We start from the raw sequence: 22,179 nt of genomic DNA on the forward strand, positions 1-22,179 counted from the left end.
GGATTTATGGGAAAATGCCAAAAGCAAGAGACCAAGGAATTTCTGCAAAGAAATAAGGAGTTCTTTTCTGATCTTCCAGGAATAGCTTCAATGTACAAGCATGATATTGTGACAGAGCCTGGGGTGAAAGTTAATGTAAAACCCTATCGGATCCCAGAAGCCCGGCGCCAAGTAGTCTCGGAGGAAATAAAGAGGATGTTGGAGCTGGAAGTGATAGAGGAATCCCATAGTGAGTGGTGTAGTCCAATCGTCCTGATTCCCAAGCCGGATGGAAGCATCCGATTTTGTAACGATTTTCGAAAGTTAAATGAGGTATCAAAATTTGATGCCTATCCCATGCCCAGAGTAGATGAGCTAATTGAGCGTCTAGGACATGCCCGATATATATCACCACCCTGGATCTTACGAAGGGGTATTGGCAAATACCTCTTACAGATCGTGCCAAGGAGAAGACAGCATTTTCTACTCCTGAGGGGCACTGGCAGTACAGGAGGATGCCATTTGGCCTACATGGGGCACCGGCCACTTTTCAGCGGATGATGGATCGTGTCCTTAAACCCCACCGAGCCTATGCATCTGCCTATTTAGATGACGTGGTAATTTTTAGTGCAGACTGGGAGAGCCACTTACCTAAAGTGCAGGCTGTTATTAATGCCCTCCGTGGTGAGGGTTTGACAGCTAATCCAAAAAAATGTGCTGTGGGATTAGAGGAGGCCCGATATTTGGGGTACATTATTGGCCGGGGGATGGTTAAACCCCAGGTCACAAAGATACATGCCATCCAAACTTGGCCAAGACCCCTCAATAAAAAACAGGTGAGGGCCTTTTTGGGGCTAATAGGCTATTACAGAAGGTTTATCCCCAATTTTGTGACATTGGCGGCTCCCCTTACGGATCTTACCAAGGGGGGTAAGTCCTCAGCAGTAACTTGGACCCCAGAAGCCGAGAAAGCTTTCCTGGACTTAAAGACAGCCATCTGTAATAGCCCTGTTTTAATTTCCCCGGATTTTACACGGGAATTTATAGTGCAGACTGATGCGTCAGAAGTGGGATTAGGTGCAGTACTGTCCCAAGTGGTGAATGGGGACGAACACCCCATAGCATTCCTAAGTAGGAAACTGACCCCCGCAGAAAAAAGATATGCTATTGTAGAACGGGAATGTCTTGCAATCAAATGGGCTCTGGAGAGTTCAAAATACTACCTGTTAGGGCGACAGTTTAGGCTCTTAACAGACCATGCCCCTCTCAAGTGGATGGCCCAAAATAAAGAGAAAAATGCAAGAGTTACCAGATGGTTCTTGGCTCTACAGAGTTTCAAATTTGTGGTAGAACATAGACCAGGTCGCCAACAAGCTAATGCTGATGCCCTCTCCAGAGTATACAGTTTGTTTGCCCAAGGTGCTGAACCCCCCCAGTTTGAGCAGAGGGGGGGGGGATATGTAGTAGGGTGCTGGTAAAACAGCTCCAAATGGCTGGGGAAGTGGTTGATGGGATCTATGTTCCTCCACGGTTTCTTAGATTTTTCAATCTAAGGTAAAATCAGCAAAGACATTATGGTAAAGAGTGCTAGTCTTTACCCTTTATTAGTAAGGTCTGTTCCGGGCTGGTTTTACTGGGAATCTGATAGTGCTCTGGGTGGGACAGCTTCCCAATTCCGTGGACCACAGTTTGTTGGTCTCTGGCTAGGCCTTGATTAAGGCAGCTGGACCTGGATCTCGGGGAGAGTGTGGATGTCTCCATTACAGGAAGCAAATGGGAGCATGGCTGCTTGTCTCTGAAACCTGGGATATTATCGTTTGTTCCAGAAAGGACACTTACCTGAACAAGGACTTTCAAAGGACTACAAACACAGTAAGGCTCAGTTGAGCGGAAGTTTATTTAGTTTGTTTGGCCAGGAGCCAGTTTCTTTTGTTATGAACTGTTGAGAGTGCATTAAACCTGTCATTTTCTAAAGAAACTGTGAGCGTGTCCCTGCCTTGAGTCTGATCCCCTACAGTACATAACGCTGGGTCGGTCAGTATGGATGAGCAGACAGCTGGTATGTTGTGTGATTAACAATCCAAATGAGCTAGTTTGACCTGCTGTATTGTACTTTCACTGCTTTAGCCACAAAATTATCACTGATCTCTGCCTCTTTCCTTGCTATGCTCATTGACAGTACTGTTTTGAATGTGATCATGGTCGGCTTCAATAACACCATCTTTTCTGCCACATGTTAAATTCTACTGCAAGAGAAAACTTCTACTCTGGAAAGGGGACTTTTGTAGCATAATCTATCTAGGAACCAATCAGTTCACAGTAATAATGTGCAGTAACCTGAAGCAACCAATCAGTTAGCAGTAATGATGTACAGTTATGATGTGCAGTAACCTCTAGCAACCAATCGGAACACGGGACAAAGAACACGGAATTTTGAATTTGGAACACAGAACACGAAATTTGGAATACGGAATTTGGAATTTGGAACATGGAACCTGAAATTTCGGAACACGAAACACGGAATTTGGAATTTGGAACACAGAATTTGGAATTCAGATCACGGAATTTGGAATTGAGAATTCGGAACACGGAATTTGGAACACGGAACACGGAATTTGGAATTTGGAATTCGGAACATGGAATTTGGAACACGGAATTTGGAACACGGAATTTGGAATTTGGAACACGGAATTTGGAACATGGAACACGGAATTTGGAACACGGAATTTGGAATTCGGAAAACAGAATTTGGAACACGAAATTTGGAATTTGGAAAACGGAACATGGAATTTGGAATTTGGAATTTGGAAAACGGAACATGGAATTTGGAATTCAGAACACGGAATTTGGAATTTGGAATTCGGAATTTGGAATACGGAATTCGGAATTTGGAATACGGAATTTGGAATTCGGAACACGGAATTTGGAATATAGAATTTGGAATACGGAACACGGAATTTGGAATACGGAATTTGGAATTTGGATTACGGAATTTGGAATTTGGAATACGGAATTTGGAATTCGGAACACGGAAATTGGAATTCGGAATTTGGAATTTGGAGATCGGAAAACGGAACATGGAATTTGGAATTCTGAAACACGGAATTTGGAAAACGGAATTTGGAACACGGAATTTGGAATGTGGAATTTGGAATTTGGAATACGGAATTTGGAATACGGAATTTGGAATTCGGAACACGGAATTTGGAATACGGAATTTGGAATACGGAACACAGAATTTGGAATTCGGAATTTGGAATATGGAGATCGGAAAACGGAACATGGAATTTGGAATTTGGAATATGGAATTTGGAACACGGAATTTGGAATATGGAACTTGGAATTTCGGAACATGGAATTTGGAATACAGAACACGGAATTTGGAATACGGAATTTGGAATTTGGAACGCGGAATTTGGAATTTGGAACACAGAATTTGGAATTTGGAAAACGGAACATGGAATTTGGAATTCAGAATTTGGAATACGGAATTTGGAATTTGGAATTTGGAATACGGAATTTGGAATTCGGAACACGGAATTTGGAATATGGAATATGGAATTTGGAATACGGAATTTGGAATTCAGAATTTGGAATTCAGAATTTGGAATTTGGAAAACGGAACATGGAATTTGGAACACGGAATTTGGAATTCGGAACACGGAATTTGGAATACGGAACTTGGAATACGGAACACGGAATTTGGAATACGGAATTTGGAATATGGAATTTGGAATTTCGGAACACGGAATTTGGAATTTGGAATTCGGAATTTGGAAAACGAAACATGGAATTTGGAATTCGGAATTTGGAACACGGGATTTGGAATTCGGAATTTGGAATTTGGAATACGGAATTTGGAATTTGGAATACAGAATTTGGAATTTGGAACACGGAACACGGAATTTGGAACACGGAATTTGAAATTTGGAAAACGGAACACGGAATTTAGAATTTGGAACAGGGAATTTGGAACACGGAATTTGGAACACGGAATTTGGAACACGGAATTTGGAATTCGGAACACGGAATTTGGAACACGGAACACGGAATTTGAAATACGGAATTTAACACACGGAATTTGGAACACGGAATTTGGAATACGGAACACGGAATTTGGAATACGTAATTTGGAATTCGGAATTCGGAACACGGAACTTGGATTTCGGAAAACGGAACACAGAATTTGGAATTCGGAACATGGAACACGGAACACAGAACACAGAATTTTGAATTTGGAACACAGAACACGGAATTTGAAACACAGAACACGGAACCTGGAATTCGGAAAACGGAACACGGAACACAGAATTTGGAATTTGGAACACGGAACACGGAATTTGGAACACGGAATTTGGAATTTAAAACATGGAATTTGGAATTTAAAACATGGAACACGAAATTTGGAATTTGGAATTCGGAATTCGGAATTTGGAACATGGAATTTGGAACACGGAATTTGGAAATTGGAATTCGGAATTTGGAACACGGAATTTGGAATACGGAACACGGAATTTGGAATACGTAATTTGGAATTCGGAATTCGGAACACGGAACTTGGATTTCGGAAAACGGAACACAGAATTTGGAATTCGGAACATGGAACACGGAACACAGAACACAGAATTTTGAATTTGGAACACAGAACACGGAATTTGAAACACAGAACACGGAATTTGAAACACAGAACACGGAACCTGGAATTCGGAAAACGGAACACGGAACACAGAATTTGGAATTTGGAACACGGAACACGGAATTTGGAACACGGAATTTGGAATTTAAAACACGGAATTTGGAATTTAAAACATGGAACACGAAATTTGGAATTTGGAATTCGGAATTTGGAACATGGAATTTGGAACACGGAATTTGGAAATTGGAATTCGGAATTTGGAACACGGAATTTGGAACACGGAATTTGGAACACGGAATTTGGAACACGGAATTTGAAACACGGAATTTGGAATTCGGAACACGGAATTTGGAACACGGAATTTGGAATATGGAATTTGGAATTTCGGAACACGGAATTTGGAATTTGGAATATGGAATTCGGAATTTTGAATTTGGAATTTGGAATTCGGAATTTGGAAAACGGAACATGGAATTTGGAATTCGGAATTTGGAACACGGGATTTGGAATTCGGAATTTGGAATACGGAATTTGGAATTTGGAATACAGAATTTGGAATTTGGAACACGGAACACGGAATTTGGAACACGGAATTTGAAATTTGGAAAACGGAACACGGAATTTAGAATTTGGAACACGGAATTTGGAACACGGAACACGGAATTTGGAACACGGAATTTGGAACACGGAATTTGGAACACGGAATTTGGAATTCGGAAAACACGTAATTTGGAACACGGAACACGGAATTTGAAATACGGAATTTGGAACACGTAATTTGGAACACGGAATTTGGAATACGGAACACGGAATTTGGAATACGTAATTTGGAATTCGGAATTCGGAAAACACGGAACTTGGATTTCGGAAAACGGAACACAGAATTTGGAATTCGGAACATGGAACACGTAACACAGAACACAGAATTTTGAATTTGGAACACAGAACACGGAATTTGAAACACAGAACACGGAACCTGGAATTCGGAAAACGGAACACGGAACACAGAATTTGGAATTTGGAACACGGAATTTGGAACACGGAATTTGGAATTTAAAACACAGAATTTGGAATTTAAAACATGGAACACGAAATTTGGAATTTGGAATTCGGAATTTGGAACATGGAATTTGGAACACGGAATTTGGAATTTGGAAATTGGAATTCGGAATTTAGAACACGGAATTTGGAACACGGAATTCGGAATTTGGAATTTGGAACACGGAATTTGGAACACGGAATTTGAAACACGGAATTTGGAATTCGGAACACGGAATTTGGAACACGGAATTTGGAATATGGAATTTGGAGTTCGGAACACGGAATTTGGCATTTGGAATTTGGAACACGGATTTTGAAACACAGAACACGGAATTTGGAACACGGAATTTGGAACACGGAACACGGAATTTAGAATTCGGAAAACGGAACACTGAATTTGGAAAACGGAACACGGAATTTGGAATTCGGAATACGGAATTTGGAACACGGAATTTGGAATTTGGAATTCGGAAAACGGAAAACGGAATTTGGAAAACGGAACACGGAATTTGGAATTTGGAATTTGGAATTTGGAATTCGGAATACGGAATTTGGAACACAGAACACGGAATTTGGAATTCGGAAAAGGGAATTTGGAACACAGAACACGGAATTTGGAACACGGAACACGGAATTTGGAATTTGGAATTCTGAAAACGGAATTTGGAACATGGAATTTGGAACACGGAATTTGGAACACGGAACACGGAATTTGGAATTTGGAAAACGGAATTTGGAACACGGAACATGGAATTTGGAACACGGAACATGGAATTTGGAATTCAGAACACATAATTTGGAACATGGAATTTGGAATTCGGAACACGGAACACAGAGTACCGAATTTGGAATTTGGAACACCGAACACAGAATTTGGAATTCGGAACACGGAATTTGGAACACGGAACACGGAATTTGAAATTCAGAACACGGAATTTTGAATTTGGAACACAGAACACGGAATTTGAAACACAGAACACGGAATTTGGAATACGGAATTTGGAACACGGAACCTGGAATTCGGAAAACGGAACAGGGAATTTGGAACACGGAACCAGAACACGGAAATTGGAATTTGGAACATGGAACACAGAACACAGAACATGGAATTTGGAACACGGAACACGGAATTTGGAACACAGAACACAGAACATGGAATTTGGAACACGGAACACGGAATTTGGAACACGGAACACAGGACACGGAATTTGGAATTCGGAATTCGGAACACGGAATTTGGAACACAGAACGCGGAATTTGGAATTCGGAAAACGGAACACGGAATTTGGAACACAGAACACGGAATTTGGAATTTGGAAAACGGAACACGGAATTTGGAACACAGAACACGGAATTTGGAATTTGGAACACAGAACATGGACTTTGGAACACGGAACACGGAATTTGGAATTTGGAACACAGAACATGGAATTTGGAACACGGAACACAGAATTTGGAATTTGGAACACGGAACACAGAACACGGAATTTGGAATTCGGAACACGGAACCTGGAATTCGGAAAATGGAACACGAAATTTGGAATTTGGAACACGGAATTTGGAATTTGGAACACGGAATTTGGAACACGGAATTTGGAATTTGGAACACGGAAAACAGAATTTGGAACACGGAACACAGAACACGGAATTTGGAATTTGAAACACGGAACACGGAATTTGGAATTCGGAACACGGAATTTGGAACACAGAACACGGAATTCGGAAAAAAACGGAATTTGGAATTTGGAACACAGGATTTGGAATTCGGAACACAGAACACGGAATTCGGAACACAGCAATTCGGAAAACGGAACATGGAATTTGGAACACAGAATTTGGAACACGGAACATGGAATTCGGAACACGGAACACAGAACACGGAATTTTGAATTCAGAACACGGAATTTTGAATTCAGAACACGGAATTTGGAATATGGAATTCGGAACCTGGAATTCGGAAAACAGAACACGGAACACAGAACACGGAATTTGGAATTCAGAACAAGGAATTTGGCATTCGGAACACAAAACACGGAATTTGGAATTCGGAACACGGAATTTTGAACACGGAACACAGAACACGGAATTTGGAATTCGGAACATGGAATTTGGAACATGGAATTTCGAATTCGGAACACGGAATTTGGAACACAGAACACGGAATTTGGAATTCAGAACATGGAATTTGGAATTTGGAACACGGAATTTGGAATTTGGAACACAGAATTTGGAATTCGGAACACGGAATTTGGAATTTGGAACACAGAACACGAAATTTGGAATTCAGAACACGGAATTTGGAATTTGGAACATGGAACACAGAACACGGAATTTGGAATTCGGAACACGGAATTTGGAATTTGGAACACGGAACACAGAACACGGAATTTGGAATTCAGAACATGGAACCTGGAATTTGGAAAAGGGAACACGGAATTTGGAATATGGAACACGGAACTTGGAATTTGGAACACAGAATTTGGAATTCGGAACACGGAATTTGGAATTCAGAACATGGAACACGGAATTTGGAATTCAGAACACGGAACCTGGAGTTCGGAAAACGGAACCTGGAGTTCGGAAAATGGAACACAGAATTTGGAATTCGGTACACGGAATTTGGAATTTGGAATTCGGAACACAGAATTTGGAACACGGAACACAGAACACGGAATTTTGAATATTAAACACGGAACACAGAACACGGAATTTGGAATTCGGAACATGGAATTTGGAATTCAGAACACGGAATTTGGAATTTGGAAAACGGAATTTGGAATTTGGAATTTGAAACACGGAATTTAGAATTTGGAACACAGAACAGGGAATTCTGAATTTGGAACAGGGAACACAGAACACAGAACACGGAATTTGGAATTCAGAACACGGAATTTGGAACACGGAACACAGAACACGGAATTTGGAATTCAGAACATGGAATTTGGAACACGGAACACAGAACACAGAATTTGAATTTCAGAACACGGAACACGGAATTTGGAATTCAGAACACGGAACCTGGAATTCAGGACACAGAACACGGAATTCGGAACACGGAATTTGGAATTCAGAACACGGAATTTGGAATTTGGAATACGGAATTTGGAATTTGGAACACAGAATTTGGAATTTGGAACAAGGAATTTGGAATTTGGAATTCGGAACACGGAATTTGCAATACGGAATTTGGAATACGGAACACGGAATTTGGAATTTGGAATACGGAATTTGGAATTCGGAACACGGAATTTGGAATTCGGAACACGGAATTTGGAATTTGGAAAACGGAACACGGAATTTGGAATTTGGAACTTGGAACACAGAATTTGGAATTTGGAACACGAAATTTGGAATACGGAATTTGGAATACGGAATTTGGTATACGGAATTTGGAATACAGAATTTGGAATTCGGAACACGGAATATGGAATACGGAATTTGGAATACGGAACACGCAATTTGGAATACGGAATTTGGAATATGGAACACGGAATTTGGAATACGGAATTTGGAATTTGGAACACGGAATTTGGAACACGGAATTTGGAACACGGAATTTGGAATACGGAATTTGGAATTTGGAACACGGAATTTGGAATACGGAATTTGGAATACGGAATTTGGAATTTGGAAATCGGATCACGGAATTTGGAATACGGAATTTGGAATACGGAACACGGAATTTGGAATACGGAACACGGAATTTGGAATTCGGAAAACACGGAATTTGGAACACGGAACACAGAACACGGAATTTGGAATTCAGAACATGGAACCTGGAATTCGGAAAACGGAACACGGAATTTGGAATACGGAACACGGAATTTGGAATTCGGAACACGGAATTTGGAATTCAGAAAACGGAACACGGAATTTGGAATTTGGAATTCGGAACATGGAATTTGGAATTCGGTAAACGGAATTTGGAATTTGGAACACGGAATTTGGAATACGGAATTTGGAATACGGAACACGGAATTTGGAATACGGAATTTGGAATTCGGAACACGCAATTTGGAATACGGAATTTGGAATACGGAACACGCAATTTGGAATACGGAATTTGGAATATGGAACACGGAACACAGAACACGAAATTTGAAATTCAGAACATGGAACCTGGAATTCGGAAAACGGAACACGGAATTTGGAATACGGAACACGGAATTTGGAATTCGGAACACGGAATTTGGAATTCAGAAAACGGAACACGGAATTTGGAATTCAGAACACAGAACCTGGAGTTTGGAAAACGGAACACGGAATTTGCAATTCGGTACACGGAATTTGGAATTTGGAATTCGGAACACAGAATTTGGAACACGGAACACAGAACACGGAATTTTGAATTTGGAACACGGAACACAGAACACGGAATTTTGAATTTGGAACACGGAACACAGAACACGGAATTTGGAATTCAGATCATGGAATTTGGAATTTGAAACACGGAATTTAGAATTTGGAATACAGAACACGGAACAGGGAATTTGGAATTTGGAAAAGGGAACACAGAACACGGAATTTGGAATTCAGAACACGGAATTTGGAATTTGGAACACAGAACACGGAATTTGAAACACAGAACACGGAACCTGGAATTCGGAAAACGGAACACGGAACACAGAATTTGGAATTTGGAACACGGAACACGGAATTTGGAACACGGAATTTGGAATTTAAAACACAGAATTTGGAATTTAAAACATGGAACACGAAATTTGGAATTTGGAATTCGGAATTTGGAACATGGAATTTGGAACACGGAATTTGGAATTTGGAAATTGGAATTCGGAATTTGGAACACGGAATTTGGAACACGGAATTCGGAATTTGGAATTTGGAACACGGAATTTGAAACACGGAATTTGGAATTCGGAACACGGAATTTGGAACACGGAATTTGGAATATGGAATTTGGAGTTCGGAACACGGAATTTGGCATTTGGAATTTGGAACACGGATTTTGAAACACAGAACACAGAATTTGGAACACGGAATTTGGAACACGGAACACGGAATTTAGAATTCGGAAAACGGAACACGGAATTTGGAAAACGGAACACGGAATTTGGAATTCGGAATACGGAATTTGGAACACAGAATTTGGAATTTGGAATTCGGAAAATGGAATTTGGAAAATGGAACACGGAATTTGGAATTTGGAATTCGGAATACGGAATTTGGAACACAGAACACGGAATTTGGAATTCAGAAAAGGGAATTTGGAACACAGAACACGGAATTTGGAATTTGGAATTCTGAAAACGGAATTTGGAACATGGAATTTGGAACACGGAATTTGGAACACGGAACACGGAATTTGGAATTTGGAATTTGGAAAACGGAATTTGGAACACGGAACATGGAATTTGGAACACGGAACACGGAATTTGGAATTCAGAACACATAATTTGGAACATGGAATTTGGAATTTGGAACACGGAACACAGAGTACCGAATTTGGAATTTGGAACACCGAACACAGAATTTGGAATTCGGAACACGGAATTTGGAACACGGAACACGGAATTTGAAATTCAGAACACGGAATTTTGAATTTGGAACACAGAACACGGAATTTGAAACACAGAACACGGAATTTGGAATACGGAATTTGGAACACGGAACCTGGAATTCGGAAAACGGAACAGGGAATTTGGAACACGGAACCAGAACACGGAAATTGGAATTTGGAACATGGAACACAGAACACAGAACATGGAATTTGGAACACGGAACACGGAATTTGGAACACAGAACATGGAATTTGGAACACGGAACACGAAATTTGGAACACGGAACACAGAACACGGAATTTGGAATTCGGAATTCGGAACACGGAATTTGGAACACAGAACGCGGAATTTGGAATTCGGAAAACGGAACACGGAATTTGGAACACAGAACACGGAATTTGGAATTTGGAAAACGGAACACGAAATTTGGAACACAGAACACGGAATTTGGAATTTGGAACACAGAACATGGACTTTGGAACACGGAACACGGAATTTGGAATTTGGAACACAGAACATGGAATTTGGAACACGGAACACAGAATTTGGAATTTGGAACACGGAACACAGAACACGGAATTTGGAATTCGGAACACGGAACCTGGAATTCGGAAAATGGAACACCAAATTTGGAATTTGGAACACGGAATTTGGAATTTGGAACACGGAATTTGGTACACGGAATTTGGAATTTGGAACACGGAAAACGGAATTTGGAACACGGAACACAGAACACGGAATTTGGAATTTGAAACACGGAACACGGAATTTGGAATTCGGAACACGGAATTTGGAACACAGAACACGGAATTCGGAAAAAAACGGAATTTGGAATTTGGAACATGGAATTTGGAATTCAGAACACGGAACATGGAACACAGAGTTTGGAACACGGAATTTGGAATTTCAGAACACGGAATTCAGAACACAGAACCTGGAGTTCAGAAAACGGAACACAGAATTTGGAATTTGGAATTCGGAACACAGAATTTGGAATTCGGAACACAGAACACGGAATTCGGAACACAGAATTTGAAATTCGGAACACGGAATTTGGAATTTGGAATTTGGAACACGGAATTTGTAATTTGAAATTCGGAACCTGCAATTCGGAAAACGGAACATGGAATTTGGAACACAGAATTTGGAACACGGAACATGGAATTCGGAACACGGAACACAGAACACGGAATTTTGAATTCAGAACACGGAATTTGGAATTCAGAACACGGAATTTGGAATATGGAATTCGGAACCTGGAATTCGGAAAACAGAACACGGAACACAAAACACGGAATTTGGAATTCGGAACAGGGAATTTTGAACACGGAACACAGAACACTGAATTTGGAATTCGGAACATGGAATTTGGAACATGGAATTTCGAATTCGGAACACGGAATTTGGAACACCGAACACGGAATTTGGAATTCAGAACATGGAATTTGGAATTTGGAACACGGAATTTGGAATTCGGAACACAGAATTTGGAATTCGGAACACAGAATTTGGAATTCGGAACACGGAATTTGGAATTTGGAACACAGAACACGAAATTTGGAATTCAGAACACGGAATTTGGAATTTGGAACATGGAACACAGAACACGGAATTTGGAATTCGGAACACGGAATTTGGAATTTGGAACACGGAACACAGAACACGGAATTTGGAATTCAGAACATGGAACCTGGAATTTGAAAAAGGGAACACGGAATTTGGAATATGGAACACGGAACTTGGAATTTGGAACACAGAATTTGGAATTCGGAACACGGAATTTGGAATTCAGAATACGGAACACGGAATTTGGAATTCAGAACACGGAACCTGGAGTTCGGAAAATGGAACCTGGAGTTCGGAAAACGGAACACAGAATTTGGAATTCGGTACACAGAATTTGGAATTTGGAATTTCGGAACACAGAATTTGGAACACGGAACACGGAACACAGAACACGGAATTTTGAATATTGAACACGGAACACAGAACACGGAATTTGGAATTCGGAACATGGAATTTGGAATTCAGAACACGGAATTTGGAATTTGGAAAACGGAATTTGGAATTTGGAATTTGAAACACGGAATTTAGAATTTGGAACACAGAACACAGAACAGGGAATTCTGAATTTGGAACAGGGAACACAGAACACAGAACACGGAATTTGGAATTCAGAACACGGAATTTGGAACACGGAACACAGAACACGGAATTTGGATTTCAGAACATGGAATTTGGAACACAGAACACAGAATTTGAATTTCAGAACACGGAACACGGAATTTGGAATTCAGAACACGGAACCTGGAATTCGGGACACAGAACACGGAATTCGGAACACGGAATTTGGAATTCAGAACACGGAATTTGGAATTTGGAATACGGAATTTGGAATTTGGAACACAGAATTTGGAATTTGGAACAAGGAATTTGGAATTTGGAATTCGGAACACGGAATTTGCAATACGGAATTTGGAATACGGAACACAGAATTTGGAATTTGGAATACGGAATTTGGAACACGGAACCTGGAATTCGGAAAACGGAATCAGAACACGGAATTTGGAATTTGGAATACGGAATTTGGAACACGGAACCTGGAATTTGGAACACGGAATCAGAACACGGAAATTGGAATTTGGAACATGGAACACAGAACACAGAACATGGAATTTGGAACACGGAACACGGAATTTGGAACACAGAACACAGAACATGGAATTTGGAACACGGAACACGGAATTTGGAACACGGAACACAGAACACGGAATTTGGAATTCGGAATTCGGAACACGGAATTTGGAACACAGAACGCGGAATTTGGAATTCGGAAAACGGAACACGGAATTTGGAACACAGAACACGGAATTTGGAATTTGGAAAACGGAACACGGAATTTGGAACACAGAACACGGAATTTGGAATTTGGAACACAGAACATGGACTTTGGAACACGGAACACGGAATTTGGAATTTGGAACACAGAACATGGAATTTGGAACACGGAACACAGAATTTGGAATTTGGAACACGGAACACAGAACACGGAATTTGGAATTCGGAACACGGAACCTGGAATTCGGAAAATGGAACACGAAATTTGGAATTTGGAACACGGAATTTGGAATTTGGAACACGGAATTTGGAACACGGAATTTGGAATTTGGAACACGGAAAACGGAATTTGGAACACGGAACACAGAACACGGAATTTGGAATTTGAAACACGGAACACGGAATTTGGAATTCGGAACACGGAATTTGGAACACAGAACACGGAATTCGGAAAAAAACGGAATTTGGAATTTGGAACACGGAATTTGGAATTTCAGAACACGGAATTTGGAATTCAGAACACAGAACCTGGAGTTCAGAAAACGGAACACGGAATTTGGAATTTGGAATTCGGAACACAGAATTTGGAATTCGGAACACAGAACACGGAATTCGGAACACAGAATTTGAAATTCGGAACACGGAATTTGGAATTTGGAATTTGGAACACGGAATTTGTAATTTGAAATTCGGAATTTGGAATTCGGAAAACGGAACACGGAATTTGGAACACAGAACACGGAATTTGGAATTTGGAAAACGGAACACGGAATTTGGAACACAGAACACGGAATTTGGAATTTGGAACACAGAACATGGACTTTGGAACACGGAACACGGAATTTGGAATTTGGAACACAGAACATGGAATTTGGAACACGGAACACAGAATTTGGAATTTGGAACACGGAACACAGAACACGGAATTTGGAATTCGGAACACGGAACCTGGAATTCGGAAAATGGAACACGAAATTTGGAATTTGGAACACGGAATTTGGAATTTGGAACACGGAATTTGGAACACGGAATTTGGAATTTGGAACACGGAAAACGGAATTTGGAACACGGAACACAGAACACGGAATTTGGAATTTGAAACACGGAACACGGAATTTGGAATTCGGAACACGGAATTTGGAACACAGAACACGGAATTCGGAAAAAAACGGAATTTGGAATTTGGAACACGGAATTTGGAATTTCAGAACACGGAATTTGGAATTCAGAACACAGAACCTGGAGTTCAGAAAACGGAACACGGAATTTGGAATTTGGAATTCGGAACACAGAATTTGGAATTCGGAACACAGAACACGGAATTCGGAACACAGAATTTGAAATTCGGAACACGGAATTTGGAATTTGGAATTTGGAACACGGAATTTGTAATTTGAAATTCGGAACTTGCAATTCGGAAAACGGAACATGGAATTTGGAACACAGAATTTGGAACACGGAACATGGAATTCGGAACACGGAACACAGAACACGGAATTTTGAATTCAGAACACGGAATTTGGAATTCAGAACACGGAATTTGGAATATGGAATTCGGAACCTGGAATTCGGAAAACAGAACACGGAACACCGAACACGGAATTTGGAATTCAGAACAAGGAATTTGGCATTCGGAACACAAAACACGGAATTTGGAATTCGGAACACGGAATTTTGAACACGGAACACAGAACACGGAATTTGGAATTCGGAACATGGAATTTGGAACATGGAATTTCGAATTCGGAACACGGAATTTGGAACACAGAACACGGAATTTGGAATTCAGAACATGGAATTTGGAATTTGGAACACGGAATTTGGAATTCGGAACACAGAATTTGGAATTCGGAACACGGAATTTGGAATTTGGAACACAGAACACGAAATTTGGAATTCAGAACACGGAATTTGGAATGTGGAACATGGAACACAGAACACGGAATTTGGAATTCGGAACACGGAATTTGAAATTCGGAACACGGAACACAGAACACGGAATTTGGAATTCAGAACATGGAACCTGGAATTTGGAAAAGGGAACACGGAATTTGGAATATGGAACACGGAACACGGAATTTGGAACACAGAATTTGGAATTCGGAACACGGAATTTAGAATTCAGAACACGGAACACAGAATTTGGAATTCAGAACACGGAACCTGGAGTTCGGAAAACGGAACCTGGAGTTCGGAAAACGGAACACAGAATTTGGAATTCGGTACACGGAATTTGGAATTTGGAATTCGGAACACAGAATTTGGAACACGGAACACAGAACACGGAATTTTGAATATTGAACACGGAACACAGAACACGGAATTTGGAATTTGGAACATGGAATTTGGAATTCAGAACACGGAATTTGGAATTTGGAAAATGGAATTTGGAATTTGGAATTTGAAACACGGAATTTAGAATTTGGAACACAGAACACAGAACAGGGAATTCTGAATTTGGAACAGGGAACACAGAACACAGAACACGGAATTTGGAATTCAGAACACGGAATTTGGAACACGGAACACAGAACATGGAATTTGGAATTCAGAACATGGAATTTGGAACACGGAACACAGAACACAGAATTTGAATTTCAGAACACGGAACACGGAATTTGGAATTCAGAACACGGAACCTGGAATTCGGGACACAGAACACGGAATTCGGAATTTGGAATTCAGAACACGGAATTTGGAATTTGGAATACGGAATTTGGAATTTGGAACACAGAATTTGGAATTTGGAACAAGGAATTTGGAATTTGGAATTCGGAACACGGAATTTGCAATACGGAATTTGGAATACGGAACACGGAATTTGGAATTTGGAATACGGAATTTGGAATTCGGAACACGGAATTTGGAATTTGGTAAACGGAACACGGAATTTGGAATTTGGAACTTGGAACACAGAATTTGGAATTTGGAACAAGAAATTTTGAATACGGAATTTGGAATACGGAACACGGAATTTGGAATACGGAATTTGGAATACGGAATTTGGAATTCGGAACACGGAATATGGAATACGGAATTTGGAATACGGAACACGCAATTTGGAATACGGAATTTGGAATATGGAACACGGAATTTGGGATACGGAATTTGGAATTTGGAACACGGAATTTGGAACACGGAATTTGGAAAACGGAATTTGGAATTTGGAACACGGAATTTGGAATACGGAATTTGGAATACGGAATTTGGAATACGGAATTTGGAATTTGGAAATCGGATCACGGAATTTGGAATACGGAATTTGGAATACGGAACACGGAATATGGAATACGGAACACGGAATTTGGAATTCGGAACACGGAATTTGGAACACGGAACACAGAACACGGAATTTGGAATTCAGAACATGGAACCTGGAATTCGGAAAACGGAACACGGAATTTGGAATACGGAATTTGGAATTCGGAACACGGAATTTGGAATTCAGAAAACGGAACACGGAATTTGGAATTTGGAATTCGGAACATGGAATTTGGAATTCGGTAAACGGAATTTGGAATTTGGAACACGGAATTTGGAATACGGAATTTGGAATACGGAACACGGAATTTGGAATACGGAATTTGGAATTCGGAACACGCAATTTGGAATACGGAATTTGGAATACGGAACACGCAATTTGGAATACGGAATTTGGAATATGGAACACGGAACACAGAACACGGAATTTGAAATTCAGAACATGGAACCTGGAATTCGGAAAACGGAACACGGAATTTGGAATACGGAACACGGAATTTGGAATTCGGAACACGGAATTTGGAATTCAGAAAACGGAACACGGAATTTGGAATTCAGAACACAGAACCTGGAGTTTGGAAAACGGAACACGGAATTTGGAATTCGGTACACGGAATTTGGAATTTGGAATTCGGAACACAGAATTTGGAACACGGAACACAGAACACGGAATTTTGAATTTAAAACACGGAACACAGAACACGGAATTTTGAATTTGGAACACCGAACACAGAATACGGAATTTGGAATTCGGAACATGGAATTTGGAATTTGAAACACGGAATTTAGAATTTGGAATACAGAACACGGAACAGGGAATTTGGAATTTGGAAAAGGGAACACAGAACACGGAATTTGGAATTCAGAACACGGAATTTGGAATTTGGAACGCGGAACACAGAACACAGAATTTAGAATTCAGAACACGGAATTTAGAACACGGAACACAGAACACGGAATTTTAATTTCAGAATACGGAATTTGGAATTCAGAACACGGAACCTGGAATTCGGAAAACGGAACACGGAATTTGGAATTTGGAATTCGGAACATGGAATTTGGAATTCGGTACACGGAATTTGGAATTTGGAATTCGGAAACACAGAATTTGGAACACGGAACACAGAACACGGAATTTTGAATTTGGAACACGGAACACAGAACAGGGAATTTGGAATTCGGAACATGGAATTTGGAATTCAGAACACGGAATTCGGAATTTGGAAAACGGAATTTGGAATTTGAAACACGGAATTTAGAATTTGGAATACAGAACATGGAACAGGGAATTTGGAATTTGGAAAAGGGAACACAGAACACAGAACACGGAATTTGGAATTCAGAACACGGAATTTGGAATTTGGAACACGGAACACAGAACACGGAATTTGGAATTCAGAACACGGAATTTGGAACACGGAACACAGAACACGGAATTTGAATTTCAGAACACGGAATTTGGAATTCAGAACACGGAACCTGGAATTCGGAAACGGAACATGGAATTTGGAATTTGGAATTCGGAACATGGAATTTGGAATTCGGAACACGGAATTCAGAACACGGAATTTGGAATTCAGAACACGGAATTTGGAATTCAGAACACAGAATTTGGAATTCGGAACACAGAAATCGGAACACGGAATTTGGAATTCGGAACACGGAATTCGAAAAACGGAACACAGAATTTGGAATTTGGAATTCGGAGCACGGAATTTGGAACACGTAACACGGAATTTGGAATTTGGAACAAGGAATTTGGAATTCGGAACACGGAATTTGCAATACGGAATTTGGAATACGGAACACAGAATTTGGAATTTGGAATACGGAATTTGGAACACGGAACCTGGAATTCGGAAAACGGAATCAGAACACGGAATTTGGAATTTGGAATACGGAATTTGGAACACGGAACCTGGAATTTGGAACACGGAATCAGAACACGGAAATTGGAATTTGGAACATGGAACACAGAACACAGAACATGGAATTTGGAACACGGAACACGGAATTTGGAACACAGAACACAGAACATGGAATTTGGAACACGGAACACGGAATTTGGAACACGGAACACAGAACACGGAATTTGGAATTCGGAATTCGGAACACGGAATTTGGAACACAGAACGCGGAATTTGGAATTCGGAAAACGGAACACGGAATTTGGAACACAGAACACGGAATTTGGAATTTGGAAAACGGAACACGGAATTTGGAACACAGAACACGGAATTTGGAATTTGGAACACAGAACATGGACTTTGGAACACGGAACACGGAATTTGGAATTTGGAACACAGAACATGGAATTTGGAACACGGAACACAGAATTTGGAATTTGGAACACGGAACACAGAACACGGAATTTGGAATTCGGAACACGGAACCTGGAATTCGGAAAATGGAACACGAAATTTGGAATTTGGAACACGGAATTTGGAACACGGAATTTGGAACACGGAATTTGGAATTTGGAACACGGAAAACGGAATTTGGAACACGGAACACAGAACACGGAATTTGGAATTTGAAACACGGAACACGGAATTTGGAATTCGGAACACGGAATTTGGAACACAGAACACGGAATTCGGAAAAAAACGGAATTTGGAATTTGGAACATGGAATTTGGAATTCAGAACACGGAACATGGAACACAGAGTTTGGAACACGGAATTTGGAATTTCAGAACACGGAATTTGGAATTCAGAACACAGAACCTGGAGTTCAGAAAACGGAACACGGAATTTGGAATTTGGAATTCGGAACACAGAATTTGGAATTCGGAACACAGAACACGGAATTCGGAACACAGAATTTGAAATTCGGAACACGGAATTTGGAATTTGGAACACGGAATTTGTAATTTGAAATTCGGAACCTGCAATTCGGAAAACGGAACATGGAATTTTGAACACAGAATTTGGAACACGGAACATGGAATTCGGAACACGGAACACAGAACACGGAATTTTGAATTCAGAACACGGAATTTGGAATTCAGAACACGGAATTTGGAATATGGAATTCGGAACCTGGAATTCGGAAAACAGAACACGGAACACCGAACACGGAATTTGGAATTCAGAACAAGGAATTTGGCATTCGGAACACAAAACACGGAATTTGGAATTCGGAACACGGAATTTTGAACACGGAACACAGAACACGGAATTTGGAATTCGGAACATGGAATTTGGAACATGGAATTTCGAATTCGGAACACGGAATTTGGAACACAGAACACGGAATTTGGAATTCAGAACATGGAATTTGGAATTTGGAACACGGAATTTGGAATTCGGAACACAGAATTTGGAATTCGGAACACGGAATTTGGAATTTGGAACACAGAACACGAAATTTGGAATTCAGAACACGGAATTTGGAATTTGGAACATGGAACACAGAACACGGAATTTGGAATTCGGAACACGGAATTTGGAATTTGGAACACGGAACACAGAACACGGAATTTGGAATTCAGAACATGGAACCTGGAATTTGAAAAAGGGAACACGGAATTTGGAATATGGAACACGGAACTTGGAATTTGGAACACAGAATTTGGAATTCGGAACACGGAATTTGGAATTCAGAATACGGAACACGGAATTTGGAATTCAGAACACGGAACCTGGAGTTCGGAAAATGGAACCTGGAGTTCGGAAAACGGAACACAGAATTTGGAATTCGGTACACAGAATTTGGAATTTGGAATTTCGGAACACAGAATTTGGAACACGGAACACGGAACACAGAACACGGAATTTTGAATATTGAACACGGAACACAGAACACGGAATTTGGAATTCGGAACATGGAATTTGGAATTCAGAACACGGAATTTGGAATTTGGAAAACGGAATTTGGAATTTGGAATTTGAAACACGGAATTTAGAATTTGGAACACAGAACACAGAACAGGGAATTCTGAATTTGGAACAGGGAACACAGAACACAGAACACGGAATTTGGAATTCAGAACACGGAATTTGGAACACGGAACACAGAACACGGAATTTGGATTTCAGAACATGGAATTTGGAACACGGAACACAGAACACAGAATTTGAATTTCAGAACACGGAACACGGAATTTGGAATTCAGAACACGGAACCTGGAATTCGGGACACAGAACACGGAATTCGGAACACGGAATTTGGAATTCAGAACACGGAATTTGGAATTTGGAATACGGAATTTGGAATTTGGAACACAGAATTTGGAATTTGGAACAAGGAATTTGGAATTTGGAATTCGGAACACGGAATTTGCAATACGGAATTTGGAATACGGAACACAGAATTTGGAATTTGGAATACGGAATTTGGAACACGGAACCTGGAATTCGGAAAACGGAATCAGAACACGGAATTTGGAATTTGGAATTCGGAATTTGGAACACGGAACCTGGAATTTGGAACACGGAATCAGAACACGGAAATTGGAATTTGGAACATGGAACACAGAACACAGAACATGGAATTTGGAACACGGAACACGGAATTTGGAACACAGAACACAGAACATGGAATTTGGAACACGGAACACGGAATTTGGAACACGGAACACAGAACACGGAATTTGGAATTCGGAATTCGGAACACGGAATTTGGAACACAGAACGCGGAATTTGGAATTCGGAAAACGGAACACGGAATTTGGAACACAGAACACGGAATTTGGAATTTGGAAAACGAAACACGGAATTTGGAACACAGAACACGGAATTTGGAATTTGGAACACAGAACATGGACTTTGGAACACGGAACACGGAATTTGGAATTTGGAACACAGAACATGGAATTTGGAACACGGAACACAGAATTTGGAATTTGGAACACGGAACACAGAACACGGAATTTGGAATTCGGAACACGGAACCTGGAATTCG

This window comes from Pelophylax lessonae, assembly GCF_965119305.1.
Source record: "Pelophylax lessonae genome assembly, chromosome: 1".
Lineage (NCBI taxonomy): Eukaryota > Metazoa > Chordata > Amphibia > Anura > Ranidae > Pelophylax > Pelophylax lessonae.